At 42.5% G+C, this 8435-nt stretch overlaps 1 non-coding gene across 1 annotated transcript; it reads left to right on the plus strand.

The window, feature by feature from the left end:
- The first annotated feature begins 884 nt into the window (after positions 1-884).
- On the plus strand, positions 885-961 carry Trnas-cga (transfer RNA serine (anticodon CGA)). The gene has a single exon. It is a non-coding gene; the product is annotated as a tRNA-Ser (tRNA).
- Positions 962-8435: the final 7474 nt, after the last annotated feature.

The raw sequence follows: 8435 nt of genomic DNA on the forward strand, positions 1-8435 counted from the left end.
CTACTGTTGAGACGAAAATCCATCCACGCTTCGTCAGGTACAATGCCAACAACCGTGGAGCGTAAACTTACGGTGCGGCATCATAGGAAATCCGATCGTAGAACGTCACATCATTCTACTGGTGTTAAATGGAAATATGTATGCAGTCATCCTTAGGAATATTCTATCTGTTCTTCTACAAGAAGTACTACTGAGTAAGCGACAGTGTGTGCGACTGCAACACGACGTCTGCTCAGCTCACTCTTCCTGTGTTTCAACGGAAGTGCTGAATGAAAAGTTTCCTGACCAGTGGATAGGATGGAGCGCAGTGATTCATTGGCCGGCCAGGTCCACTGCTTAGACTCCTCATGACTTATTTTTGTGGGGAGCGCTGAAAGATGCAGTCTATCACGAAGCCCATGCTACGCCAGACGATATGCGCCGTGAAATCACCACAGCATGCAAGCACATATCATCCAACGTACCTTCCTCTGCTCATCTATCTCTCGAATGGTCATTGTAGATGTGCCTTGCAGTCGATGGTAGACCATTAGATCACATGTTTAGGTGCAAGGAAAAAACTACGTTTCATTAAGAAAAGTATATATTTTGTGGTTGACATATCGTCAGTCATTTGAATAATACGTTAATTTTTTAAACCGTATTAGGTCTCCAGAATGAGATTTTCACTCTGCAGCGGAGTGTGCGCTGATATGAAACTTCCTGGCAGATTAAAACTGTGTGCCCGACCGAGACTCGAACTCGGGACCTTTGCCTTTCGCGGGCAAGTGCTCTACCAACTGAGCTACCGAAGCATGACTCCCCCCCGTACTCACAGCTTTACTTGGAAGGTAGGAGATGAGGTACTGGCACAAGTAAAGCTGTGAGTACCGGGTGCGAGTCGTGCTTCGGTAGCTCAGTTGGTAGAGCACTTGCCCGCGAAAGGCAAAGGTCCCGAGTTCGAGTCTCGGTCGGACACGCAGTTTTAATCTGCCAGGAAGTTTCGTATTAGGTCTAATTACAATTTTGAGTAGCATCTAGATACACATTTGTCCGAGAGCTGGTGTTTCACCTTTAAGAATTCGCGCGTCTTCTGGCGACGGCAGTCCTTTTTTGTCCCGCGTCGGCGCGTGTTTATGAACGTATTTCGCATGGTTAATTAAATAGGTGGCCGGATACTTTCCTGTCACCATCGAGTTACCCACTGCGATGGAATACACCCACCCCAAAGGTCTGCGTGCTGTGACAATCATTTGAATGAGAGCTATAGTTTTCTAGATATTTGCGAATCATGTAGCTGATGAGGGAGTTGGGTACCAACCCGATATTTACCTAATTGAATGTTGGAAACCGTCTAAAAACGACATCAAGGCTGGTCGGCACACCGACCCTAGTCGTTAATCCACCAGGTTGATTAAATTTAGGGCGGGCACATCTCCCCGTCCCAGAAACGTCAAAGTCATCGGGGTGGGTCAGGCGATGGCATGATAGGTATTGTTATACCTTTTTTTTTTTTCAACACCGAAAAAGTTAATACAGCAGTTTCTTTTTTTACGTGAATAGGCAACTTATCATTCTGAACTATAAACGACCTCCGTTTCTGTTTCGTCTGTGACAAGTAAGCAGCAACGGGGAAGGTTGAAATGGAAAACTGCCTGACGAAACTGTGATTGTTTCCATTAAAAACACTTTTAAGATAGTTGCCCTAAGCCCACTGATTCGGTTCATATTTGTCAGGTAGCTTGTATAACGCCTAAAATGAAAGACTGAAGACTAATATATCTCGATTCAACGCACCTCCACCTTCGAGAAAACCGCCCCTAACGTTCATGAAGCGTAATCGATTCCATACTGACTGGATCGATGGGTAACTGAAAATGGACCATTTTTGTTGTGGATTGGCAAGAGAGCCAACCCACAATGAGAGGAAGCCGAAAGGCACGCGTTTTAGCTCACGCAGGCTGGCGTGAGGTCTGGAACCGGTCTAGGAAATGAGACTAGCAAAAAAGGACGTAGCTGTTGGAATACTTAACTTTAATCCATAATTGGTGAACATCGCTCTTGACGGTACATGTTTTATAGCATCAATAGTAACTGGTAATGGCGATTGCTAGGTCGTAGCAAATGACGTAGCTGAAGGCTATGCTAACTATCGTCTCGGCAATTGAGAGCGTATTTTGTCAGTGAACCATCGCTAGCAAAGTCGGCTGTACAACTGGGGCGAGTGCTAGGAAGTCTCGCTAGACCTGCCGTGTGGCGGCGCTCGGTCTGCAATCACTGATAGTGGCGACACGCGGGTCCGACGTATACTAACGGACCGCGGCCGATTTAAAGGCTACCACCTAGCAAGTGTGGTGTCTGGCGGTGACACCACAATTTTTAATCATCATGCATAGAGTCCGAAAACGCATATTTCCCTATAAGCAGAGGAAAAGAAATGTTATGACTGCCGCTTATGTACCAGTAAGGTAAATGCTGTTAAACGAAAGTTCAGCGTCCAAGGTATCTGGCTGGGGAGCAGAAAACCTACGTTCGATTATCAAAGGCATTCTGCAGGTTTTTTTTTATTTGTATTATTTTCCATATCGAAACCTATATGCATAGGAGCGTAATAATCAGTAAATAATAACATGGTAGGCAAATAAATATCTCATTCGACTTGGAAAATTTATTTAATTACTGCAAATTTAAAGATCTTTTACCTGGTATTTTAAAACAGATCGCATATATTACAGATTTCGTTTGTCATCTTCTTTGTTGTTTTGTTTTTATCTGAATTTGACACGGAATAATATATTTTTAAAATAACAATCCAAAGAAAAGTGAGGATACGTAACAGAGTGAGTGAAATAGCCATTGTAAGGCAACCTGATTAAAATTTTCTTTCTACATTAATCCAAGTCGTTGTTATTATTCGTTATTGATTACCTTACCCTCCTATTCCTACAAACTCCGATACAGAAACAAATTCGTATGAAGAAGGTGTAGAATGGATTTGGAAATCTAGTACCGGTTCTCCGACGCATTCGTTGGACAGCTGTTACATTATGGGTACATCAGCAGCCGTCGTAACAGTTTCTTCGTCGACGTGTGGGGAAATACGAGTTTTCGGACCCCATATACTCGTATGTACCTATTGATTCCATTACCTATTGATTCCGTTAGCACTTTAGGAGCAGTTTTCTCAAAAAGGGAGAGGGAGGAGGTACACCATTGAGCCAAAACATCTTAGATCCTTTCATTTTAGGTAGTACACACCTTCCAAATATGAGACGAAACGGTTGGCCGTGTCTGAGTCGTTCCCCTTGTTGGCAGTGAGGGCCTCTCTTGTTGCATGTAACGGCGAAGCCTGGCACGAGAGCTCTGCTTGGTCGTATTTACACCGTAGTAGCCAACTTCGGATCATTGTAATTGTCTTTCCTAGAGCTATTGAATGCAATTTTGAATTGCATCCAGTTCCATTAAAAGGAACCACACAAGTTTAAATAGCTCGATTGATACCACAGTTCAGAGAATTATACATACAAAACATTACGTGCACTCTAAATTTTGGAATACCTCGTTTAGACATCTGGCACCGTTCACTAAACATAAAAGTGGTATTACGTCTTATGTGACATATCTTATGTATTAATTTACTACCAGTATCATGGCATGGTTTGATACTACCATCACCATGTAAAGCGGCTTAGTGAATCCGAATCGGGAAATAGCTGACCAAAAATTCCTGGGTGTTCATTCTAATTACGTTCTATGTGATTTCTATCAGGAGAACACGCCAATGGTTACTTTGAAAGTATAGCATTAATGCTCATCTAGTTTAGTACTCCATCTATAACGATCTCAATGCTAACAGAACGCTGAGATAAAACTTTAAACTTACTTCTAACACCCCGACCACGTCAAACACGATATACAAAACGAACTAGTAGTGAAATTCTACCCGTAAAGGTCAAATGGTAACTATTGATTGTCGTGTTGTTGAGATACTAGTGCAACATGTCATAACATTACAGAGACCTAGCCCATCACCGTTTACAAGTAAATCATAAATTTCATTCTGAACCTATACAGCCACGTCAACATCTCATTGACAGGTTTTCATTCCGAGCTCAGCAGCAAGCCATCACCTTTGCTAAGGATGTTATCTGATACATTGATTTTCATTGCAATTTTATAACGTTATCGCAGAAACTTTCGTCACCCATCCCTTTTACTCTATATATTTTCGCATACAATTCAGTGCACACATTCCAGAGCGTCTTCTGCTACGGTTGATATCGTCATCACTCAGCTGCAGGCGCCTATCGTGATCTATCCAACTGTCCTCTATAGTTCGTATTATCTGCACGGTGTAAAAGTCTTCTCATTCAAACTGTATTTATGTAGACGTGGATAACTGAGTTCCATGTCGTCCTTACCTGGTCTCAAGAGCTACCAGTTTGGAAGAATAACTGAGTACTATCACCCTAAAGGAGCTCTGCAGGAGGTGTGTCCACCAAAATCATCCATAAGCTTCCTCAAAATCAGCGTTCCGATGGTAGTTCTTCCCCAAGATATTGTGAGACATTTGGGACTTCTTGTTTTTCATTTTCTCGTCTCAGTAGCTTGTTACTTCAGTCAGATTCTCCTTTTTTGATGCCACTATTGCACGAAGTAATATGGCTTCAAAGCAAAGAGTCTGTGTGACCCTAATTGGGGGTGTCAGAGTTTAGGTCCAAAAGTGGTTGTGTCTTGCATTCGCTGTGAGTGAGGCACCCATTGGGTCACCATTAAAGTCGAAGAGAAGTGTTCGAGATATCTGATATGATAGAACACGCTCAAGGAAATACGTATCAAATTACTTGCAGTACTGCCTGTATTGTCAGGAGGATAAATGGTCTCTGTGATAACGTCATAAATGACATTGTTGTAAGGACTATTGTCAGCAATAGTTTAATCCCTTATTGAAAAACGTTAGACTGCTGCTAATAAGTGCTTGGGATAAGCCCTCGTGTAACTGAAATGGGTACAGCGGATTGGAGCGACTCATAAATATTTCAATTAACTTGGCATCAGTGTCGTCTCAGTGGCGACGTGGCTAAATAATGACGCTTCCCCTATTCGCATACCCCTTGAAAACGGACTATTTCATAGAGGAAGCTACGCTACTGACCAATGTCCACATCACCGTCAGCTTGTCCGAAAAAGAAATTGTCGCTTTAAATCTGGATAATGAGAAGATCACATCTAGAATAAAGAGAGACAACCGGTTCTAACCACATATAATATTAGTAGTAAACGTGGAGCTTTTCACTTCGTTTAAGTAGTTAGGCTTAATACCAGTAAGTTGTAAGTAAAGCTGTGCTTAGTCCGAAGGTGAGTTTCAGCAGCAAATTGCTTTATTAGTCATGATGCTGTTGGAAATGATATTGCCTGGCCGTCCTTCCAGCTCTCTGACAATCCAGTTGTAGGGGATCACTTAAAGTGGGGTCCCTAACCCGGAGTATTTTCCCAGAGCGTGATGTTAAAGAAGCGACATTAATTGAACGGAACTCGTTACGTTAGTAGTAGGAGAGACAAATGGAAGGCTGAGATCTGTTGGGAGGTATCTGGGAAACGGTGGTGCATCTGTAAAGGAAGTCACCTAAAAGACGATATTGCGACTTATTATTCAGTAGTGTATCTGATTCTGGAGTTAACCATCGTAACAGGTCGGTATAGCGCTTTATCACTTACGAAAGTGAAATGAAGAGCATCGGGGAGAAGGGAATCTGTTGAAGAAAGGGGACGTTCTTGTGAAATGATGCTCGGTAAATTCAGACAACCGGTATTCGAAGAAGACTGGCAGTTCTGCTGCCACCACTGTATATCTTGTGTAGTAACGATGAGAATGAGACAAATGAACTGACGGTAAGTACAGAGGAGTGAAGAAAGTCCTATTTTCCTCGCTCTGCATGAGAATGAAGTATCACAGGTATTCTTTGAGGACGGTCGGAATTTCTCTGTCTCGTAGCATTTTGAGGAGAATATATACATATAAATATCAATACATATTATAAAAATATTTATGTATACTCCACTTCTTTTCCTAAACCACTGGACTTATTCCAGCCAAACTTGGTACACATATAACTAGGGGCGGAGGCGGGGGAGGGGGGGGGTAGAACCACATACCACATTCCTATCACCGGGATGGGGGTACAAAATAAGTTTTCCCTACGACGCGCCAATACCCAGAAGTAATTCATCCAGTATTTGAGAATGAGAGTAGTTACTGACTTGCAACAACTTTGCACAGAGTTTAAAACCTTTACAGTACTTTTTATGCTTGACAACGCCCACAAAATGATGAATGGAGAAAATTTTATTGGGTAATACAGTTTCACTGATCATGCAGTGAAACTGCTGCAGTAGGCATGACGTTTTTTATTTATTACTTCTTCACTACAAACTATATTCGCGACATATTCTGAAGACAGCATTCACATGCACTGGATGTGCTCCAGATTTATACCATTTTACGACACATGGTTCAGGAGACATTGAGTTGCGTGAAAACGAAACTGCATGTCGTATATTTCTAGATACAGGTGAAATATATGTTAAATATGACTTAAATACATTTGGCATGTTCGTACATGGGCAAAGCGACGAATAAAAAGCTCGTCCTCAACCCATGCATCGGTTTCAACCAAATTTGGTACCCATATTACTGCTATATGAAAAAGATACTGTAGGGGCAAGAACTGGCAAAGTCCTATTGGCGAAGATGTTATAATGCAGAGAGAGAAAGGGATAGAAGGAGATGGACAGAGGGGAATGAGGTAAACTAATAGATGGAGATCTATCAGATAAGCAGAGCAAGGAAAGAGGTTGAGGTTCTTAGAGAGAGGGGAGAGGAGGTAATGGACAGAGAAGGGATAGAGGAGATGGACAGAGACAGGGGGAAGGAAGAGATGTGTGGTGAAATCAGGGAGAAGAAGATTGACACAGAGAGGAGAGGACGAGATGGATAGAGAAAGAGGGGAGTAGGAGATGGACAGAGAAAGAAGGAGGAGGATGTGTACAGAGAGCGGTGGAAGTGGAAATGCCGAGAGAAATGTAAGAGGGGCAGATGGATAGAGAGAGGAGGAGGAGGATATGAACAGAGAGATGGTGGACGCGGAGTTTGATAAAGAGTGAAAGAGGAGATGGACAGAGAGAGGGGGAGAATGATATGTACATAGAGTTGTGGAAAGAGAAATGAGCAGAAAAAGGTAAGATGGGGAGATGGACCAATAGAGAGAGGGGGAGGAGATGGACAGAGGTGATTGGAACAAATGGACAGAGGCAGGAGGCGCAGCTGGGCAGAGAGATGAAAGAGGAGGAGATGGCCGAAGAGAGGTGAGTGTAGGAGATAGACAGAGGAGGGGAAGAGAAGGATATAAAGTAACTGAGGAGGTGATGGACAGAGAGGGGGTTGGACGATATGGAGAAAGAGAGGGGAAGGGGAAACGGAGAAGGAAAAGGGGGTGGAGAAGTTAGAGTGGATGATGAAAACACAGAGAGGGACGAAAAGAATAAAACATGGCTTTAGAGGGCGGAGAAGATGGACAGAGAGGGAAGGAGCAGAAGTATGGGGGAGGGGGGAAGAAGTAGATGGACACAGAGATGGTGAAAGAAGAAAGAAGGATTTGGGCTGGATGCAATTACAGCATGGATGGCATTCTCTGTTGAGGCGTGTCAGAAAATACACTTTCTAGAAATCCAGTTCACTTGCATAACTACACTGTCCCCTAATAATTGTTGAAATAACTTTTTTTAAGTTTACCACTTTTCTCATGGCCGTGAGGCATAAAAATACGTAGTGTTTACACTAAAGGAGACACTGTCTTCGCTTTTAGCTATATTTACATTTCATTTCGTACGCTTAGGAATGAACAAAGTTGTTCTTATACTTTTCATTTTCTACCACAAAATGCAGCGAGGACTGTCCAGGTTCTGATCCATTTCAGAGTGGGATTATTTTCAGTCAGTATTAGGTGAGGGGTTAGTGGAGAAGAGGGAATATTCGGGGAATGATATGGAAGACTAGTTTATTGTTTATAGGAATACAGAAGAGAGTCATTCACGTTCTGGAAGCAGCAATGTAGTTATCTGGCGGCTATCGCAGGCGATTTTCTCGGTTTAGTCCTATGTACGTATAAAATGAGGACGTAGCACTTCATTAAAAGCGAGAATTTGGTCACCCTGATAGTTACGTAAACCTCAACTCAACATATTGCGTACACAGTACTGACTACAATAACGACTATCGAATGCAATGCGACTATTGTACCCTTTTTGTGACAGCAGACACATGACAACTAGAGCTCTGCGAATGTGTTAGATATTACTGACAGAAAATCATATTTGTAGTGACAGGGATACCTTTCTATCCCTGCTGTACCGTCATATGTTACGGTATCTTTTTTAAAGAAAATAGTGTCTTTAAA

Source organism: Schistocerca serialis, chromosome 3 (assembly GCF_023864345.2).
Source record: "Schistocerca serialis cubense isolate TAMUIC-IGC-003099 chromosome 3, iqSchSeri2.2, whole genome shotgun sequence".
NCBI classification, from domain to species: domain Eukaryota; kingdom Metazoa; phylum Arthropoda; class Insecta; order Orthoptera; family Acrididae; genus Schistocerca; species Schistocerca serialis.